The sequence below is a fragment of the Eptatretus burgeri genome, chromosome 1, assembly GCF_056783735.1.
Source record: "Eptatretus burgeri isolate ZD-2024b chromosome 1, Ebu_testis_v1, whole genome shotgun sequence".
Classification (NCBI taxonomy): Eukaryota; Metazoa; Chordata; class Myxini; order Myxiniformes; family Myxinidae; genus Eptatretus; species Eptatretus burgeri.
Window position 1 is genome coordinate 149,009,290 of NC_140961.1, and position 22,442 is coordinate 149,031,731.

At 41.9% G+C, this 22,442-nt stretch overlaps 1 protein-coding gene and 1 long non-coding RNA gene across 2 annotated transcripts in view; one reads left to right on the top strand and one right to left on the bottom strand.

The window, feature by feature from the left end:
- Window positions 1-387: 387 nt before the first annotated feature.
- On the bottom strand, window positions 388-2,861 carry LOC147035724 (uncharacterized). Its single transcript, XR_015049511.1, has 2 exons — window positions 1,682-2,861; window positions 388-1,585 (listed from the first exon to the last, which is right to left on the bottom strand). It is a non-coding gene; the product is annotated as an uncharacterized LOC147035724 (long non-coding RNA).
- Window positions 2,862-13,391: 10,530 nt separating this feature from the next.
- LOC147035725 (extracellular calcium-sensing receptor-like) overlaps window positions 13,392-22,442 on the top strand; it is a 30,888-nt gene continuing 21,837 nt past the window's right edge. Inside the window, exon 1 of the mRNA XM_085898414.1 lies at window positions 13,392-13,559. The gene's annotated coding sequence lies outside the window, so the exon portion shown is untranslated. The remainder of the gene's footprint in view (window positions 13,560-22,442) is intronic.

The following is a 22,442-nucleotide window of genomic DNA, read 5'->3' on the forward strand; positions in this document are numbered from 1 at the left end:
ACACCGTTGTGGACACTCGAGGGCCAAGTCCGAGGTGTATAACAGTATATAATGTGTGTCAAGGGGGACGTTCTTAGATCTGTGAACCCCAAACACAGAATCCTCAACTGAATAGTCAAGGCTTAACTTTTGTTTGTTGATGTGTATGTGTGTGTGTCCCAACCCTCACATTCAAAATCTCAACCCTAACCCTCACATTCAAAATCTCAACCCCAACTCAATCCTCACCCAACACAATGTCTTTTTCAAAATGAGATTTCCACCTATATATATATATTTTTACGTTTTTTTTTTTTCTTCTTCCAATTCTGTCTTTTAAGGCTTTCAGGTTTGATGACGTAGAAAGAGGGAGTAAGCCTGCACTTTCTTCCCAGAACAAACAATGTATATTTTTTGTTTTTTTTCTCTTCTTCCAATTCTGTCTTTTAAGGCTTTCAGGTTTGATGACGTAGAAAGAGGGAGTAAGCCTGCACTTTCTTCCCAGAACTTTCTTGATCTTGCTCCCATCAAGCACCATCCGACAAAGAACTACATCGATAGGTTTAGATCCCAAAGAGTGATAGCAACTCCAAAAGTCTCCAAAATATAAATAAATAAAATAATAATAATAATAAATAAATAAATAAATAAATAAAAGCCCCCAAAAAAGTTTCAAGTGTCCAACATAAACCCAACTTTCCAAGTCTTCAAGGTATAACCACATTCCCGTTGAGTTTCCAAGATATGTATCACATTGTGAGTTATCAATCCAGAACCCACATTTCAAGTATTCAAAGTAAAACCAACTTACAAAGTCTCTTAAGGATAACTCATTTACTGATTTTTTCAAAATTTGTGAGTCTCCAAGGTAGGCCCCATATTTAGAACCATCTTGGCAGAACCCTTTTCCTGAGTCTCCAAGGTAGTTATTTAAACCATCAAGGCAGAACTCATTTACTGATTTTTTCAAAATTTGTGAGTCTCCAAGGTAGGCCCCATATTTAGAACCATCTTGGCAGAACCCTTTTCCTGAGTCTCCAAGGTAGTTATTTAAACCATCAAGGCAGAACTCATTTACTGATTTTTTCAAAATTTGTGAGTCTCCAAGGTAGGCCCCATATTTAGAACCATCTTGGCAGAACCCTTTTCCTGAGTCTCCAAGGTAGTTATTTAAACCATCAAGGCAGAACTCATTTACTGATTTTTTTCAAAATTTGTGAGTCTCCAAGGTAGGCCCCATATTTAGAACCATCTTGGCAAAACCCTTTTCCTGAGTCTCCAAGGTAGTTATTAAAACCATCAAGGCAGAACTCATTTACTGATTTTTCAAAATTTGTGAGTCTCCAAGGTAAAACTTGTATTCTGGCTCATCAAGGTATAACTTGTTCAGTGGGTATTGTCTTGATAACTCACAATGAGTACTATTGCTGTAAAACTCTTTTTCAGGATTTTGCTGGTCTCCAAGGTATAACTCTTTGGTTGGGTCATCAAGGACGAACTCGTTCTGTGGGTCTTGGTCGCTCATAAGGTCTTCAACCAAGCCAACAATTTCGCCCCAAGTTGTAGCAAAAGCAGTATTTTCATTTCGTATTTCAGACACAATTTCCTGTGAGAGAAAATAATAATGTATTAATTAAGTTATTTAATTATTAAATGAGTATGCTTCAATCAAAGTTTGAAAATAGGAAAATAAAAATCTTACCTCAATAGATAAGAGGTTTGAATCCAGTTCATCAACTTGAAGGTTTAGTTCCATAGAAGACAGAGAGTTCCAAGGAACACCAAAGTCATCCCACTCAAGGTCTTCAACCAAGCCAACAATTTCCCCCAAGTTGTAGCAAAAGCAGTATTTTCAGATACAATTTCCTGTGAGAGAAAATAATAATGTATTAATTAAGTTATTTAATTATTAAATGAGTATGCTTCAATCAAAGTTTGAAAATAGGAAAATAAAAAATCTTACCTCAATAGATAAGAGGTTTGAATCCAGTTCATCAACTTGAAGGTTTAGTTCCATAGAAGACAGAGAGTTTGAGACAAGCACACAGAACACCATTGCCAGCAAGAACAAATGTTTAAAATGGAGCCTGGGTTTGAAGCTTTTATAGAGAAAGACTGGTGGGTGTGGTTTCCTTTGGAAATTCCCTGGGCAAGCCTAGGCAAGCCTTCATTGGGAAATTTTTCAAAACCATAACATCCTGTAATTTTCTAGTGATTTCTTTGTGAGTCAGAGATGAACTGGAAATGATGTAAGAGTGGGCGGGGCTTAGCAAAAGTAGGCGGAGCTTAGGAAAAGTGGGCGTGGCTTAGGAAAAATACCTTATGAAAAGTGGGCGGAGCTTAGCAAAAGTGGGCGGGGCTTAGGAAAAGTGGGCGTGGCTTAGAAAAAATACCTTGTGAAAAGTGGGCGGAGCTTAGCAAAAGTGGGCGGGGCTTAGGAAAAGTGGGCGTGGCTTAGAAAAAATACCTTATGAAAAGTGGGCGGAGCTTAACAAAAGTGGGCGGGGCTTAAAGAAAAGTGGGCGGGGCTTAACAAAAAATAACCTGTGGCTCAGGAGGTGGTCAAACAAGAGCATTAAGAGAAGTTTATCATTTCGTAATGACACAAATGGGGTATCTTAAAAAATATAAAGATTCAAATGTTTTGTTTGTTAATATTTTAGATGGGGATTATTGTGCAAAGAAAATTAAACTATTGAAGGAATTTGAGAATGAACAAATCTTTATAGGTTCAATGAGTGAGCTGTTCAACCCCCAGGTGTTCAATTCAATGAGGTTCAACCTCCAGGTTAAAAGGGGAGACAAATAAATATACCTTGGGATAAAAAGGGGGGTTTATTTTTAGGGAAAAAAAAAAAAAATCGCTGAAAATCCCCCATTCATTTACATGGGGAAAAGTGAGCCAGAATCAGTATTCTTACCCTACTCCCGTCTAATAAGTAGGAACTGCTGTTAAGTGCATGTGACTGTACATAATAAGTTGACGGTTGTAGTTCTTTTGTCGTGCTTTTGTTGCTTGTATAGGTGCATATGTGATTGGCCTTGTTTAATTGCATATGTGCTTTATTACAATAAATGTCCTTGTGTGAATGTAAACCTGTTCATTGTGTCCATTCCCTCATTGAACTGCCCCATCTTGCACTCCGAATCTAGTTGGTTTTTAAATAGAATCGGGTCCGGCGAGGTCTGGCGATAATACCCCCTCGTTTGTCCAAGAACGGAACGGACTGCTTAAGCGGTTCGTGTCCAAGCAGGCCTTCACCGAGGTACGGTCCCTCGGTAGGTTACCCGCGCGGGTACTTAGGTATATCGATATTCGGCGATTGATCCTATTTCGCGTGGGTAGAATACAGACTGGGCCATGGTGGGATGAAAAACCCACCCGTGACTGGTTTCTGGCATTGTTCCAGAAAGTCACGACTGGATTGTCCGTTCGGTGGGCGAAGTGACCGCTATTGGTGAGACGTGGTCGTTCGCACGACGACGGGCGGGAATTCTACAACAATATATATATATATATATATATATATATATATATATATATATATATATATATATATATATATATATATATATATATATATATATATATTTTTTTTTAACATTGTAGAAGATCATGAAGTTGCATGGTGAATGTGGATCTGCAAAAGTTGAAGGAAGATGGTGGATCAGCATAAGTGGAAGAAGGAAGAAGAGGAGGTAGGGAAGTCATGTGGTTTCGCAGGGTATTAGGTGATATTGGAAAATATTTCAATTTTTCTTTGTTTAAAAAAATATATTTTTTAGATATTGTCATGTATGAGATCAACCGGAAGGGCGGTCATCATGATGTGGGAACATTGCGGCACGATGAAACTGGGCTCATGAATGGTTCTGAGGTTTCTGTGTGTGGAGCACAATAAAAGATTGCTGATGCATTCAAACTGCTTTCCTTGCTTGAGACATTACATGGTGATGAGGATTGGATTCTGGTGAGAGCATGTTAAGTAAGCGGAGCTATTGCAGTTAGCTGTTGGAGTACAAACTCATTATTTCCCTGCATATGCTACTCGATCACTATGTCTCTCAGGCGTATTGATGAGTTCAACCCACGCAAAGCAAGCTGGGAGGCATACATTTTGAGCGTCGACAGTATTACTACCAGGCTAATGGCATAGAGGATGATGCCAGGAAAAAAAGCAATCATGATGTCGGTATGCAGCAGTGAGACGTTTACTATTCTGAAGAATCTCGCCATGCCCAGGACCACGATGGATTTAAGGAACGCCGAGCTTGTGGCAGCTGAAGGAGCACTGCGAACCCACACCCTCGGTCATTGTGAGTCGATTCAATTTTTACGAGTGTCGCCTAACTTTGAAACAGTCGATTTCGGCATTTGTGGCTCAACTGAAATGCCTTGCCCAGCATTGCCAGTTTGGTACTATATGTGACGACATGCCAAGGGACTTGCTCCTTGTGGGAGTGGAGCAAGATTGAATTCGCTGGCATCTACTTGCTGAACAGACTCTGACATTTTCCAGTGCTAAGGACATCTCTATCACAATGGAGTGTGCAGACAAAAATTCTGCAGATATTGCTTGCTCCATCACTTATCAGCCTGGAGCTAATTTGTCATCTGTCAATCGTGTGGAACAACATGCAACCAGAAAATCTGACGCCAAAACTCCTGGAAACTGCTTTGTGGCTGGTGCTGATAAATGCTGTTTCCACTGCAATGGTAAGTATTCTCCCACTTCCTGCCATTTCAAGAATTCCGCTTGCAGCAACTGCCACAAAGTGGGTCATATCACCTCTGCGTGCTTGTGTCGAAAACGGAGAGCAAGGAGAGAGGAATGCAAATACCACCTCTTTGACTCAGAGCATAACCAGGAAGCCATGACTGATGGAGACAGCCCAAACAGCCACAGTATTCAGTCGTATGACCTTTTCCACACACAGTCTGGCAGACAGTCTACTCATATACTGGTTATAGTGGATATAGATGGATGGACCATGGAAATTGAGGTAGACATGGGTGCTGCCATCTCACTTATGAGTGATGCAGCTTTCCGTAACCTGTGGGGGAATTCTGAACAACCCAGCTTCCGTTGATCCCCGATCCGACTCACTCCATATTCCGGTGAATCGATACAAGCCCATGGGTCGTATGATGTCACAGTAACGTACGGCAACAATACTCACCAATTACAACTCTTGGTCGTCCCTGGGGATGGCCCCACACTTCTCCAACAAAACTGGCACGATGTTGTCAAACTCAATTGGGAACACATTCATCGAATGTAGGCTTCCAAGCCACCAACCATACTGCAGCACCTCCTCGCTAGATAGCCGGACATCTTCAAGTATGAACTCGGGACATTGAAGGGTTTCACTGGCAAGTTCAATGTTGAGAAAGATGTGAAGCCAATTTTGTGCAAAGCATGCCTAGTTCCTCTTGCCTTGCAAGAGTCGGTTGATGCAGAATTAGCCAGAGTAGAAAAGTTAGGTATCATTGAGTGAGTTCATTCCTCACTTTGGGCTGCTCCAGTTCCTGTCGTGAAGGGAGACAAATCGATACGACTTCGTGGGGATTACAAAATGTCGATCAACAAATGTTCCACCTTGGACAAATATCCCGTAACAAGGATCGATGACTTGTACACAAAACTGAGTGGAGGACAGTCATTCACCAAGCTCGACATGAGATCAGCCTCCCTACAAGTCATTCTGGATGAGAATTCCAAAGAATATCTCACCATCATCACACATCAGGAGCTCAACAGATACAACTGCCTGAGTTTTGTTGTCAAATCGGCATCAGGAATCTACCAACGTTGTATGGATAGCCTGTTCGTTGCTGATCCACACGTTGTTGTTTTTCAAGATGACATCTTCGTCACTGGCCACTCAGAGCTTCCTCATCGTGACAACCTCAAATGGGTGTTATGCATTATCTATGACTCTGGACTATGCCTGCGCAGAGACAAGTGCAAATTCATGGTTCCATCTGTGACCTATTTGGGCCTTTGTGTCAATGCTGAAGGCTTACATCCCACTGAAGAGAAGATCAGAGCAATAAAAGACGTCCCAACTCCGACCAACATTTCTGAACTTAAGGCATACATTGGCATGCTGCAGTACTACAGCAGTTATATCCCAAACATTGCTACGATGCTTGGCCCCCTGTATTGCCTGCTAAAAAAGCCGTCATCTGCAAATGGGACATTCCATAGTCATCAGCCTTCCAGAAGTCAAAAGACATGCTGCAGTCTTCAAAATGCTAGCTCACTATGACCCAGACAAAAACATGGTCCTGTTGTGTGACGAGAGTCAGCACGGGGTTGGTGCTGTTTTGTAACACTTCCTGTCAGGTCACACAGAGAGACCAATCACATTTGCATCTCGTACACTGTCCCTGGCTGAGAAAAACTACAGTCAGCTGGACAAAGAAGGACTTGGCATTGTATCCGGAGTTAAGAAATTTCACCAGTACGTCTTCGGCCGACATTTCATGATTTATGCGGACCACAAACCACTGATTAGTGTTTGGTCCAACAAAAGCTACCTCAGGGGACTTCCCAACTTGGAATATACACTGGTTACTTTCACACTCGGCTTATGATTACGACATTATGTGGAGACCGGGCTCCACAATTTCAAATGTCGACGCAATGAGTCGCCTGCCACTTCCGGACACAGTGTTTAACCCCTCTGTACCTGGCAGCGTGATATCTCTGATGGAATTTTTAAATGACAAGCAATCGATGCCAACCAGATACGGACCTATACCAGGCGTTACCCACTGATTTCCAAGGTCATCCATGCTACTGGGCATGGGTGGGGCCTTCAACACGATGCTGATCCTGAATTGTATGCGTACAAAGCCAGGCAGAATGAACTAAGTGTCGAGAATGGCTGATTGCTGTCGGGATGCCGAGTAGTCATTTCCCCAACCTTGCGCACAAATATTTTGGATCAGCTTCACGATTGTCATCCAGGCATTGTGAGAATGAAATCACTGGCATGGAAGTACGTCTGGTGGCCTCAGCTTGAGTCTGACATCGAGCTGTGTGTGAAACATAGTTATCCATGCCAAAGCCGTCAAAACGGCTCTGCAAAGGTGCCACTGCACCACTGGGAATGGCCCACTGAACCATGGCAGAAGATTCATCTTGACTATGCTGGACCCATCAAAGGCTGTATGATCCTTTTTGTTATGGATGCTCACACTAAATGGATTGATGCCGATTTAAGACATACAGCAACCTCAAATGCCACCATAGAGATTCTGCGCCAGTGCTTTGCCACTCATGGTTTGCCATGCATGATTGTCACTGACAATGGAACCTGTTTCTCAAGCTCTGAATTCAATGAAGTAACATGCCTGAATGATATAATTCACAAGTTTGTGAGGCCACACCATCAAGCTTCAAATGGACTCTCCCAATGCTTTGTGAGTTTCATCAAGTCTGGTCGAAATAAGATACATGGAGTTTCATCAAGCCTTCTGACCAGACTATCACATTTGCTTTTCACTCACCGCATCACTCCCCACACTACAACGCGGGTGAAAACAGCTGAGCTGCTGATGAAACGACGTTTGTGTAGACGACTGGGTTGTGTAAGAGCAGTCGTGGCATCGGTCACATCTCAAAATCAATGGAAACAGAGACTTTATCATGATAAACATGCAGTCCAGCACTCTATAAACATCAGGGACCCGGTGTTTGTGAAAAAAAAAACTTTGGTCTCGAAAAGGCTTGGCTACCAGGGAGGATTTACAAAAATGAGGGACCATTGTCCTACAAGATCAAAGTCGAGGACAATCGAGTCATCCTGAGGCACCTTGATCATGTCCATTATCGGTCTTGTGATCCTGTTATCTTCTAAAATGATGTCTCGCCACTTCCTGAAGAGCGACGTTGGTGCTGCAGATGGAACTGCACCACTCCCTGAGGCTGACCCCAATAAATTTGTTGCAGTGCCCCCAGCGTGGCCGTCTGTCGGCTCTGTATCCAGATGATCATTCAGAGTTCAAAAGGTGCCTCTCCGCCTCGATTTGTAGTCAAAACTCATATATTCATTATCTTTGTATTATTTAATAGTGTCTTCATTAGTCTTGTGTTCATCTTTAATACATGTTCACACTTTAGAGGAGGGGGGAGATGTCATGTATTCAGCTATTAGTTCAACCGGAAGGGTGGTCATCACGAGCGGGAACATAGCAGCACGACGAAGATGCGCTTATGAATGGTTCTGAGGTTACTGAGTGTGGAGCACAATAAATAATTGATGGTGCATTAAAACTGCTTTCCCTGCTTCATACATCGCACACATGAAACAGAGTGTATTGATAGAGTGGAGGAATTGTGAAAAACAATTGACGGAAAGATGTCAAAAATGCAATAACAAGATCGTGCACACAAAGGAAAGGGTAGGCCTCAAGGAAACGTGATTTGAAAACATCAACGCATACTCACCAATTAACACAAGTTTTTAACAAAACCGTATGACAAACACACAGTAAACTCAGACAACAAAATAACAGCAAAACCTGATAAAAAATGACCAATAAATTTATATTTGAGAAGGTCAGCAGAGACCCTATTGGACACCACTTAAACTCAGGAACTGGAACTGGAATTTTGGTGAAGTTCCGAAACCAGATCCTCATCTGATAATTTTTTTGGTGATTCTTCATCATTGTTAGACGAGGCCAAAAAACACGACATAGCATGATATCTCAAAACGTGGACAGAGTATGACAAAACAAGGTGGATGAGTTGGTGATATGACAAGAACAAGTCAATTAGATTTGGGTTCAGGTTGGGATCCAGATCTGGCCTTTCAGTGGGATACAAGACATAAACATGTTCAACCTCGCAGATGTGTACACTGAACGAGTGCTTTTCGGGTTACTACAATAACTACAGAGAAGTGCGACATCAAAATAGCACTAAACTGCACATTTACCACGTTCGAGCTCGATTATTTACTACTTTACCAGTTGTTATTGCCGAGACTTTCTTTGACCGTCCCAATTATTGTGAACACCAGGTATTTCATGACCTCGGGTTCATACTTGTATGGTATGAGAGCACCTTACACATCATGATTTTGACTGTCTTCATCTGAGGATTTTTGATCAGAAAATTCTTCATCAAATTTACTTTCTCATGAGTCACAAGCGAGTTGTGCAGCCATTATCCTTTGTGTGATGAGAAAATCACAGTACATGTTCAAGATAAAAGTCAATTTCAACCTGAAACCAACAATACACAAATTTATCAAAAACAAATGTCAATTCAAGGACTTCGTGTGATGAAAGTAATAATTAAATTTGCTTCCTGATGATGTTTGATCAAAAGTTTAGGAAATAATATTTTTAAAAATTGCATTTCATAATTATACTGAATTCTCGTGGATAAAACATTGATCTGCCTTCCATGATTTACACTTCCCTCAAAAAGACAAATACAAATCATATTGGTGACAAAAATAATGAGATTGCTTCAAATGAAAAACTAAAAAGAGAAGAAAACCCACTTTATTGGAATGAGAAATCATTGAATGACTACGTTGTTGAATTGTGGGAAGACATTTTCAGATGCACCTGGGATGGAGAAAAAAATGGCATTTCATGGTGCTCAGGTCAAGAATCATTGGAAAATGTGCACTCTCATTTTACAGATGTTTCCAATTTAATGTATTCATCCTATACCTATCAGGCTGTATACATTGTAGCACATGCCTTGATGGACATCCAATTGTGTACATCCCAAAACACTCCATTTCAAAATGGATCATGCACCAATATATATGATTTTCAATCCTGGCAAGTAAGTAGAAATTGTTCATTTTTTATTTTACAATTAGTCTTTTCTTTTGCAAATTATTTGGTCAGAATCAGAGCCAAATCTCTGATATTTCCACAAAAATTTAATTTAAAAATTGGTATCTTACATTACTCACCGACTCAAATATAATTGAATTAATTTGTCATTGATTCTTAGCTGTTGTTGTATCTTCGGAATGTGCGATGGAAATCGACTACTGGTGCTTCAATGATTTTTGATGAAAATGGAGACCCACCTGGACCACATGAGCTCATAATTTGGGAAAGAGATGCAAATGGAAAAATATTTTTCAAAAATATTGGACATTTTAACTCTGATGCCTCACCTGACAAAAAACTTTCTGTGAATATTGGTGGATTTTACTGGAGTGGTGGGAGTATGAAGGTAAATTTCCTTATAAATTAATTAATACCAATTATCTGTGAAGTGTAACCTCAATGGAGTTTGAGGGGGTTAGGGTGGATTCAGGGTGTGGTTGAGGGAGTGAAGTGTTGATTTGCTTCTGAAAGCATTATTTTGGTGTCTGCCTTGAATACGGGACTTTCAAAATGACATTTGAATACTAACGCGGCCTTTCATGTATTGTGCCATGGTCCATTTTCAGTGACATGCTTCAACGAACTGGAGCACTTTTAACTTGCTGTTGCCGGGAGGAAATCTGTTGGTCAAATCGTCTTTTAAACAAAAGTTTCAACTTTTAAGTGAAACAGTGGTAATTTCAAAGTGTTTAACCATAATTGTTGTCTTCCTGGATGCAAATCTGACTCACCAGAAAATGAGAAATATCCGTTGATGTGTGGTTTCAAATTCGTAAAATTTCCTCTCTATACAAAAGAGCGAAAGCATTGGATAACACGCATGCATGCGCACACACACACACACACACACACACACACACACACACACACACACACACACACACACACACACACACACACACACACACACACACACACACACACACACACACACACACACATCTTCTTTTAGAAAGAGGTGCAAAAGTCTAGTGCAACTTCTCTTGTGGTACCGGAAACAAACAATTTATTCGTTGATTTTAAAAGTACCATGCACATTCACAAGCCCCGTATATGTCCTTCACATCGGTGTTCAGAAGAACCCAAACAATCAATGTGCATAAGCTTTGCAAATTTTCACATTACAAAGAAGTATTTTGTGGAAGAGTTGTTTCGCTTGACTTGGTAATGATGCACAGCATCATCTTTCCAATATTTTTTTCTTTATATTTACAACGTCAAGGCTCAAATAAGAGCTAACACACATGACGTTTAACAAGAGGATAACACACACGCACAGAACGTGTGCGTGTTTTCCATTTTTTTAGGATACCTTGTCGAGGCTCGGATGAGAGCTAACACACAAAACACCTCATGGGGGCATGAGATGGCCACCCGAATTCCATGACTTATTGCAAAGTGAAGGAACTTAGTGATATTCAGGTTCACAGTTCCAGACACATGGGGAACAACAACATCTCATAACCATCCCGATCAGTTCCAGTCGATGCATTGAAATCCCCCAAGATTAGAAGAGTATCTGGACTGGGGCACTGATCAACCACAGACTCAAGCATGGTATAGAATGCATCCTTCATGGTGAGATCACTCACCTCAGTCGGAGCATAAACAGAGACCAGGAAAATGACACCCAAGGAGTGATGAATCCTTAATCTCATAATACGCTCGTTGACCGGTGTTACCTCAATTATCATTGGAGTCAGCTTATTGGACACAGCGACAGCAACTCCTTGGGGTTGTTAACTATCAGAGCGACCAGACCAATAGTAGATGTAACCACCTGCCATGATCTTGCCGCAATCCAGTCTCTGAACCTCAGAGAGAGCTGCAATACCAATGTTCAAACGCTTGAGCTCAGATGGTAACAGAGACAGTTGATCATCCTCTCTTAGGGATTGGACATTCCAGGCACCCACCTGTAGGGACCGCCTCAGGTTAACCCAAGGATACCGCCGTCTGGTGGACAACACCTCAGCACCTCTTCAACACACTCTCCCACAATCTGACCCGGGATTGTTTCACCGTGGTTTCCCTCCTGTCATTAAAGATTGGGGGTCCCGAAGGCTTTGCCCCAATCCAGCCATCCGGTGAGCTGCTCTGCAAAGGGAAGCTGCACAGAAGGTACTCGCACGGAGTGGGTTTTCAGATTTTTTGATGCTTCGAGAATGTTTTGTGGAAAAAATGGTTTTACGGTGGTCGGAGTGCAAATCGTGCCACCAACCTCCTAATATGAAGTAACCCAACTGCAGGAGGACGTCCGCTGATACAGTTGGGCACTAGCTATCGATGGCTATTGGCTCACAACGAGCTCCTCTGCCCTTTGACAAGTTTTCTTTTTAATCCTGCTGGGTGTCCACTGTCCATATCCAAACACCCTCCTCACCAGGAAACCTGGTGGGGGAGACAGTTTAGTTTCCGACAACCCGACCATGGAACAAGTTTGCGCAGGTTTACATGATACCTTCAGCAAGTCACAGATCTGATCTGGCATGACTGACTCATATTTTCGATACCTATGAATCGCTGGATACATTGTAATGCTTATAAATGCCGGGAGACGCCAGTGATCATGGCTTTATTTCATTTGTGCTTATGCCAAAACCATGCGAATCTCAAAATCAGCGAAATGACAAAATTTCAGATTCTGAGTTGAACTTAGCAGCAGTTCCGACTGCTAAAAATAGTGTTAATTTGTCCAATTTGGACACTGGTTGGGAGTTTCTGGGTGCATGGGTGTATTGAGGGCAATTGTTAATCACTTGCCAAGCCAGGCATTCCATTGAAGTGCTTTATTGCTTAAAACATTGATCGAGCTGGACAGTACAGTTCCTGTTCTGATCGGGATGTACAATCGACAGTTTCTACAAATTAGAGGTACGTTTACAGCACACACGGGCCTGGTACATATGTATAGATTTGGATCTGTATCGACTCTCCGTCGGTGTGTGGTCTGTTCGGCGTGCCATGATGGTAAAGTTTCATCCCGTATATTTTGGAAGTTCGATCAGGTTTTTCTTTGTCCTCACACCTGTTTCTAAAGCATTTGGTTATTGGATTTGCTTTACAATAGTTATATGTTACCCTTTGTGAGTTTCATCGCAAAATATATTTGATTACGCCTGAATTTCCAAGCCATTTGCAGTGTTAACATGTTTTCTAGATTTCCGAGATTTTTTTCCACCCATCACACGCATTTTTTTTTAAAAGAAAAATGTTTGTGAACATGTTCTTAAAACGTTGATATAATTGTAACATGATAACATGTTTTTCAGTGAAATCGACTCAAGGTTTCTGGGTTGTATGCAGACCATACTGCAATCAGTAATCAAACTGACTCTATCCTGCCGATTCCCGAAAAATTGCCGATATCGGCCAAACGTGTGTGTGTGTGTGTGTGTGTGTGTGTGTGTGTGTGTATGTGTGTGTGTATGTGTGTGTGTGTGTGTGTGTGGGGGGGGGAGGGCGGGTCTCCACATGCGGTGGGTGGGTATTCGGACCTGAAACAGATACCGATATTAGAACAATTGCACACACACACATTTTGCAAAATCACCAGAGAACTGGAAGAGAGATCTTTTTCAGGTTCCACTGTCGGTGTGCAGCGAGCCGTGTGTCACTGGAACACGGAAGGTTGCGCGTAAAGGGGAACCGTTCTGCTGCTTTGACTGCATCCCATGCACGAGTCGAGAATATTCCAATGGAACAGGTTTGTTTTTCATAAGTGCTTTTCATTTAAAATCGAGGAGAAAGTGAAATTTTTATATTCAGTCACCGATAACATAATTGTCAGGTCATTTTTTAAAGCATGCTCATGCACCTCTTTTGAAATTTATTGGACTGGGTTGCGTGTGCAGGGTATAAATCCACATTGTGGGGTTGATTGTCAAACTGGCACTCTTGCAGTGGATGTTTGTTCTCAGACAGAGATGCAGGACAACTAGCATAAAGGCCCGGTCACACCTTGACGTTTTAGCCAGCGGTGGCAACGTATTAAAATGTATCTAAAACGCTGGCTTGCGTTGAACGTTTGATATTTTTTTAAAGTTTCGGACGTATTCATAGCGACTTGGTCTTATGTATAACGCATTGGTAATGGACACAGAACGTTTCGTTGTGTTATAGATAACTTATACCAACGAATGCTGAACCTGTTGTCGGCCTACACAACCGATGCCCAACGATAGTCTAACTTAGGCATAGCGCGTTGCACGCATCGCCGACGATGTCGTGACGTAGCCTATTAAAAGGCTGACGCACAACGATTCGAATCATAACTGCCGTAGAAATGGAAGTGCCAACATCGCGGTCACACCTTGGTGATCTTGCCAGTGTATGCCGAACCTAAGAAAAATGTGTCTAAAACGTTGGGGCACGTCAAATACGGTATGAGTAAGTTTGGTATACGTGAGTACAACGCTAAAGTACGCTATCATACGTCGTAGTAAGTAGAGTACGTCAAGAAATTTTAAACATGTTCAAAATTTTACGACGTACTCGGCGTATGACACACGTTCCGCATGTGATGGGGATAAGTTTTACACACGATATGTGGACGCTTACACACGACCACAAAGGCTACTTATAAGCTACTCATAAGTCGAAACACGTCACGTTAATGTCTTTTTTACGCGAAACTTATTTCTAACTTATGTTTGACGTGCTTTGAACCAATTCTTTATGTAGTCCCAACACACATCGAAGTATGTAGACGTATTCCAATGACGTCTTCCGGTCGACAAAAAAATAAATTAACGTGTTTCCAGCTTACAACTGCCATACAAAGACGTGTTCCCAGCGGTTTTGGGAATTGGTATATAAAAATGGTGTTCATAAAAGGGGAACCCAACAGTGTTTTCGAGTCCTTTTTGAGTCGATGTCCATGTCAGCAGTAACAGTATCAGTATCAGTATCAGTATTAGTATTAGTATTAGTATTAGTTTGTTCATGTTGGCAGTAGTAGGTGAGTGTGAGGGGGAGGGTGTGGGTTATGATGGATCGTCCTTGCGTTTAACGATTTAACGATTTAAATGATAAACTCAACGATTTAAATGGCTGCATCTCCACTATTGAAAGTAGACGCTTGCGCTCAACAATTCGATTTTTTTTACACTCAACGACTTTTAAACGGTACCACTCAGCTATTTTCATTGTTTACAATGAACGATTTAAATTGCTGTCACTCGCCTTTGTTTTTTGACGCTGGGGTTTGGAAATTTGAAGCGTTTCTTCTGAACGTGTTAAAACGCTCAAACTCGACTATTTTAAATAGACGCTGCCGATGGACAATTGGAATCATAGCCAAGCTGGACATCGAAGTGTGAACATCCTCGTCATGCCGAAGAAAAGTTTGAAGAATGCTGCAAATAAGTGTCCTGGCCGTGACCGTGGACGCTGACACAAGGACGATCCATTATACCGACGTCTTTCAGCCTATGAGTAACTTAAAAGTAACGTCTGTCGATATGTGGCAACGATCGCGTAACGTGCCAACAACACGTTAATCATAGGTTAGAAATAATTTTCGGGTACGCTAAACATTACCCCGGCGTGTCTCAACTTATGATTAACTTACAAGTAGCATGTGTTGACGTCTGTCAACAATCGCAGACCGTGCATACAACTTGTGGCCAGCGTAGCGGAACGTGTGAGTCATACGCCGGCATACGTCGTGAAATTTCAAGCATGAAAAAATTTGAGGACAACCAAAAAGTACAACGTTTAAAGCCAGCGTACAACGACGTATGGCAGTGTTTTTCAGCGTGCTCTCTATGTTATCAAAACTTACCCATAACGTATTCAACGTGTGCCAGCGTTTTAGAAAAAAAATTCAAAAATCGGCATACGTTGGCTAAAACGTCAAGGTGTGACCGGGCCTTAACCTCGACAAGGTCATCACCATGGACATAAAGTAGCTTATACCTGTTGCTTCGTTTGAGCCTGGGGAGTAACTGTTGAAATCTCCCTGTCTGGGTTCTTCCCAACTTCTTTCTTCGTTGTTCCTTTCACAATTCTTTCTTCTTTTTCGCATTTTGCTTTGTTCATTCTAATTCTTGCCTTTTAATTTATTTGATCTCTTTGACTTTATATATCTTTCTTTGTCTATTTGTCGAGGGAGAAGTGAATCCTTGCAGAAAATTTTTCTGTAAGGCTCACTGAGCTCTACCTGGATTGGTTGGGGAAGTGGATTAGCAGCGGAAATCCTGAATTGTAACCAGGTTCCTCCTGATGACTCCATCTTTGTTTTTTACTTATATGAGTTATTTCTGATGAGTCAAATGCAGCATTTGGTGTTCTGTTTGATTTCACTGACATTGTTTTTTTTGCCACAAATTCAATTGTATCACAAATGTGGTTTATTTATCCCTTGATCCACATCCACATGCTGGGTTCAGTCAACCTCTAAATCTATCAGCAAATTTATGATTTAGGAGGGCTTTAGCCAGTCACAGCTAATGGAGGATAATGTGACTGAGCCAGGAGGATGGAGCGACAGATTTTGGAGAAGTTTGTGAAATTTTTTGTTTGTTTCTTTCCAGAGTGATGATCGTGGAAGAGTGAGTACGAATACAATGAATGGATCAGAATGCAACAGGACAAAAGTAGCAGGTGGAGAGAGAGAGAGAGGGAGAGAGAGAGAGAGAGAGAGAGAGAGAGAGAGAGAGAGAGAGAGAGAGAGAGAGAGAGAGAGAGAGAGAGAGAGAGAGAGAGAGATAGATAGAGAGAGAAAGGGGGGGCACTGACAGCAGAGTTGAGGCAGTCTCAGTTAAACAATGTGTCTGAGAAGCAATGGGGTGCAGGAGAGGATGCATGGGGTGGACAATGAGTATACAGAAGGAAACTCTCAGGAGAGAAAACTGGAAATTTTGGAGGCCACATTGGATTGGGTGAATAGGGGGGAGGGGTTTTATTGAGGATAGAAAATATCATGGCTTTGGAGTGGGGATGATTTGAGACGATGGTGAACAACTGGACGGTGTGGAAGTAATTTCAGTCAGAGGAAAATATAATTCAAATCCAAGCTGTTTATTGAAGAAAACAAAAGACACTCTTGTGCACAAGAGGAAGGCTTCATCTCTCAACAATATTGCGAGCCAAAGACTTAAAAACCACATAGGATATGGAGTATATGTCCAGTTTTTTCATGCAGATGGAACTTTGTGGACTTCAACTTTGCTACATAAAGGGGTTTTGGTTTGTTTTTGGAGTTTCTTTACGGCCTCGGGACGGGGTAAATAGAGATAGGAGAGAGAGTCATTGTTTTGCCCTGCTGATTAAGATGGTCAACAAACAGATAAGGTTTTACAAGGGTGTTTACAACTAAAGTAAAGATCATGTGTGTATTCTGCTTCTTACTAACATTCTCAGTATGTATACTTAGCTTTCTCAGCATGTATCTTTATTAAATTAATTCTCAAAATGAACGAAACTAAGTTAATTTGCATTTTACATGATTATAAATTTGATTTTAAAAATTCAGTTTCCACAGTTCCCCCTTTGTTCATACAGAACAACCTAGGGTTTGTTCAGGAAGAACAATCCGACTTAAAATCTAATTTTTCGTTTGCAAAGCAGCAGGCTCATTTCCACCGTGTCACCAAGACTTGCGCTCTGTGGTGGGTTAACACCATGGCTGGTGGATGCAACCCCGGGGGCCACCACCTCCCCATTCCCACAGAGTTGGAGCACCCAGGTGATTTTTGAAGAAAATAACCCAGTGCACACCGAACATATACATCGAATTGGCAATTGCCTTTTTCAATGAAACTAATCAGATTTAATTTGGGCAAGCCGTTCAAATTCTTTGTCCCCTGAAGTTTTAAAGAAATCTCTATTATTGTACATCTCTTCATTACAATCATCCATCTGATTTTTATTTGGTTCTTTAGCAATAATTGTTGAATTCTTTAAAAAGGGTTTTGTCAATCCCAAAGGCACAAGTATCTGTACTTTCATATTTTCTAAAAGATACCACCGTCATGGTGTCTTGACCAAATTTTCTACTAGGTTCTTCTTTTTCTTCTGGGTTTTCTAGATCTTCTGGATCTTCAGGATCTCCATAGAAGCTCGGTTCAGGGAAACTTCGTGCAGTAGCATCGTTGTTACTATGGCAAATTTTATCACACACACACACACACACACACACACACACACACACACACACACACACACACACACACACACACACACACACAAACACACACACACACACACACACCGATCATTACTTTTATGCACATTATGATGACAACAATAGCAATGAACATCATAAGTCCGTGAAGAATATGTGGAGGATCCATGCTCCCCATCCACCAAACATCTTTTCCATCCATGATCCGAAGTTCTTCTTCTTCTTCTTCTTCTTCTTTCGGCTGCTCCCGTTAGGGGTCGCCACAGCGGATCATCCGTATGATCCGCATAGTGATTTGGCACATGTTTTACGCCGGATGCCCTTCCTGACGCAACCCTGGTCGCCTCTTACGACACAGGGATATGGTACACCTATTTTAACCGGGGTATACACCGGCCCAGTATACTGGTACTCATTTCGCTGACTTCGGAAGGTTGACAGGCTGAGTCAACCCCCTGGTGTATTAATTCAGTGGCCCAACGGGGCTTGAACTCACGACCTTTTGCATCCCAAGCCACTGCCCCAACCACTGCGCCAACACCAAGCTATCAGTGATCCGAAGTTTTATCCCTTATGATAATCACGATATTTGGCGCCATCCGCTTTAATCTTCCCTGTCAGATCGTCAATTTCTTCTGAGTTATCGGGGATATAGGTACAACATTTTGACCCTATTACTGTGCATGTGCCTCACTGTGCAGCCAATAGGACATCAAGGTCGATACAATTCTGCAAAGCTACTGTCCGTATGGTAACCATTTCAGCATTTACTTTGGTAAAACCCTCAGCAGGTTCATTCGCAAGTTTCTCTGAAGAGGCTACCAAATTAATTGGCTTTACCACCGCCATAAAATGGAAAGGCTCTGATGAAAAATCGTTCAGTTTCTGAAATGGATCTCTTTTGTTTATTCTGTGACATCAAAGGTGATTGGTCAAGAATACAAATTTGGGGTATAACATATCCTAAATAACAAGTTCCCGTCCAACCGGTTCGTAAGCAGGAATATGCCCTACACCCGCAAACAAAATATGTGTCATTTAATGGTGCCTGGGGTTTCAGGAGATTATTCATTCGTATCTTTATATTTATCCTTGTCCCAGTAATTCGTCCCCCAATGGTTACCTTTTTTTCCCCATCTTTGACAAAGTGTTGGCATGTCGAGATAACCAAGTAATGTCCATTTCCTCTTTTACTTACGAGGCAAACTATACCTTCCTCTCTACTTATCACCTCATAATGTGTTGGGTATTTCTCCAATCCTTCCCCCTTAGATAGAGAGGCAAAATCAGTCCTATATCGGGGAGTGTCGTCATCCTTTTCCCGTGTATATACGAAGTCACATTTCACCCGATGCTTAACCCAGGCTAGGTCGGGATTCAAACCCAGGCGAGGCAGCTGAACCTGAGCATGCGTACCTCTCGTCTATCCCATTGTGATGTGCTGGTGATTCATTGCTTTGTGAGAAGTGAAACCATTTTTTACTTTTTGTAATAATATAATTTTATTTTGCCTTCCAAACTCCGGTATCAAACTGCAGTATCGCCATCAATCCGAGAGACGGATCACACATTGTTGAATCAACCTGGCTGTGAAACACTGGGATGAGAGTTTATAGCTGGGTTGGGATTCAAACCCAGGCTAGACAGCTTAAAGTGAGTGTGCGTACATCTCAGCTATCCTGCCGTAATGTGGCATTTCATTTCTTCATAACAACTGAAAACATTTTTTACTTATTGAAATCATCTCGTTTATTTTGCCCTCATACCTCTGGTATTTAAATGCTGTATCGATATTGAAGCTTGAAGAGCACATGCCAAGTGACATCACCAATCAGTCTACAAAACAGTTTGAAGGAACATTTAAAAATGAAATGTCTAATTTTCATACGTATTTATCAATGCCGAAGTGAGGCATCATATGACAGAAGAAGATTGTACAAAAAGGGAAAATGTGGTGTGAAATAAAATTTCAAATTTTCAACGAGCCAGCCATTGCTTGCTTCGCCTTAACCACCATGCCTCCCCCCATCCACTTTCTCAACAATCCTCTGGAAGAAGTCCTTTCTTTCAAGCTTCTGGGTCTCACTATCTGCCATGACCTTTCCTGGGAGAGCCACATTTCCAACCTGGCCTCCAAAGTCAGTCGCCGACGAGGAATCCTCCATCGTGCAAAGTCCTTCCTCGGCCCACCTGAGCTCCTGACCACTTACAAAGCTTTCGTCCATTGGCTGATGGAGTACTGCTCTCCCCTCTGAGCTGGAGCTCCTGCCTCCCACCTCTCTCGGCTTCACGCTGTGGAAACCAAAGCATTTCAGATCATTGGCATCTCCCGCAATGAGGCTGTCTTTGGGCCTCTCACTCTCTCAACGGAGGCTGGTCGGTGGTCTTTATGTCTGCTACCGTCTTCTATCCAGCCTCGCCCACCCTCTGCTCTCTCTGTGATTTGTCCCCACCACATTTCCGCAAGGCGCTCAAGGTCCGCCAACAACCCCCTTCTGGTAAAACTACCAAAGTCTCGAAACACTGCTCACCTTCACTCTTTCATTTCTCTTTTTTCCCACCTTTGGAATAAACTCCCTCACTATTCAATCCCATTCTTCCCTCCAGGCCTTCAAAACAACTGTTCACCACCATGTCTTATCATCCCCCATCCAAATCCTCGATCTTTTCTACCTCCGATAATCCACTCAGCCCACCTCCTTCAAATTCACTGCTTTCCTTCCTGAAAGTCCCTGTAATGTCCATATTGTATTCCCCATGTTCCTTGCCCCATTCCTCTCTCTTCCACAGATCTAATGTCTGTACCCCACTGTTTTGTCCTTCTCACTCCAGCCCCTCTTGTCTCATGCCCCCCTTGCGGTGTGTTATGTGTTAGCTCTCAAACGAGCCTCGACAAGGTATACAAAACAAACAAAAAAAAACAACAATTTGCGGCCAATGCAGGCAAGTCGATTGATGGAAATTGTTCAGTGATAGTGGAAATATTGTTGAGTGCTCACCAAGTGGCTTAAGCACTCAAGCAAGCACTCCAATGAAGCGTTAGATGAGAAATATTTTGCTTGTCAATCGATTGGCAATCACAGATATGTCACATAAAATACCAACTGGAGACGCCCAAGCAATGTCCGAATGTGACAAATGAACACTGTTTTTAGCAGTCAGAACTGCTGCTAAGTTCAATTCTGGAGCCTAAAATTTGTCATTCGGCTTCTTTGAAGAATTTCTCGAGGTTATGGCATGTGTGAAATGAAATGAAGACACAAACATTGGCGTCTCTGGGGGTTTATAAGCATTGCAAGGTATCCAGCGATTCGGAGGTATGATGAACAGGCATTCGATGATATGAGTGAGGATGATATCAATTGATGATAAAGGCACAGTCACACCTTGACGTTTTCGCTAACGTATGCCGATTTTTGAATTTTTTTTTTCTAAAACGCTGGCACACGTTGAATACGTTATGGGTAAGTTTTGATAACATTGAGAGCACGCTGAAAAACACTGCCATTCGTCGTTGTACGCTGGCTTTAAACGTTGTACTTTTCGGTTGTCCTCAAATTTTTGCATGCTTGAAATTTCACGACGTATGCCGGCGTATGACTCACACGTTCCGCTACGCTGGCCACAAGTTGTATGCACGGTCTGCGATCGTTGACAGACGTCAACACATGTTGCTTGTAAGTTAATAATAAGTTGAGACATGCCGAGGTAATGTTTAGCGCACCCGAAACTAATTTCTAACCTATGATTAACGTGTTGTTGGCACGTTACGCGATTGTTGCAACACGTCGACAGACGTTACTTTTAAGTTACTCATAGGCTGAAAGACGTCAGTATAATGGATCGTCCTTGCGTCAGCGTCCACGGCCACGGCCAGGACACTTATTTGTAGCATTCTTCAAACTTTTCTTCGGCATGACGAGGATGTTCACACTTCGATGTCTAGCTTGGCTATGATTCCAATTGTCCATCGGCAGCGTCTAATTAAAATAGTCGAGTTTGAGCGTTTTAACACGTTCAGAAGAAAAGCTTCACATTTCCAAACCCCAGCGTCAAAAAACAAAGGCGAGTGACAGCAATTTAAATCGTTCATTGTAAACAATGAAAATAGCTGAGTGGTACCGTTTAAAAGCGGTTGAGTGTAAAAAAAATCCAATTGTTGAGTGCAAGTGTCTACTTTCAATAGTGGAGATGCAGTCATTTAAATCGTTGAGTGGCAGCCTATGAATAGCAAACCCCACGTCACCGGCAAAGATAAACTGCTGCACGATATGGATAAGTTAGGCAATCGTTGGGCATAGTTTGTGAACGCCGGCTACACGATAATTATTCATTGTTATACCATATCTATAAGTTCTCATAGCGCTCTATGTACATTATTAGTTCATTGTGCATTTGTCCAACCCGTTATTAATAGACCTAAATCGTAAAAACAAGTCAAAGCTCATTGTTGAAAAAGCC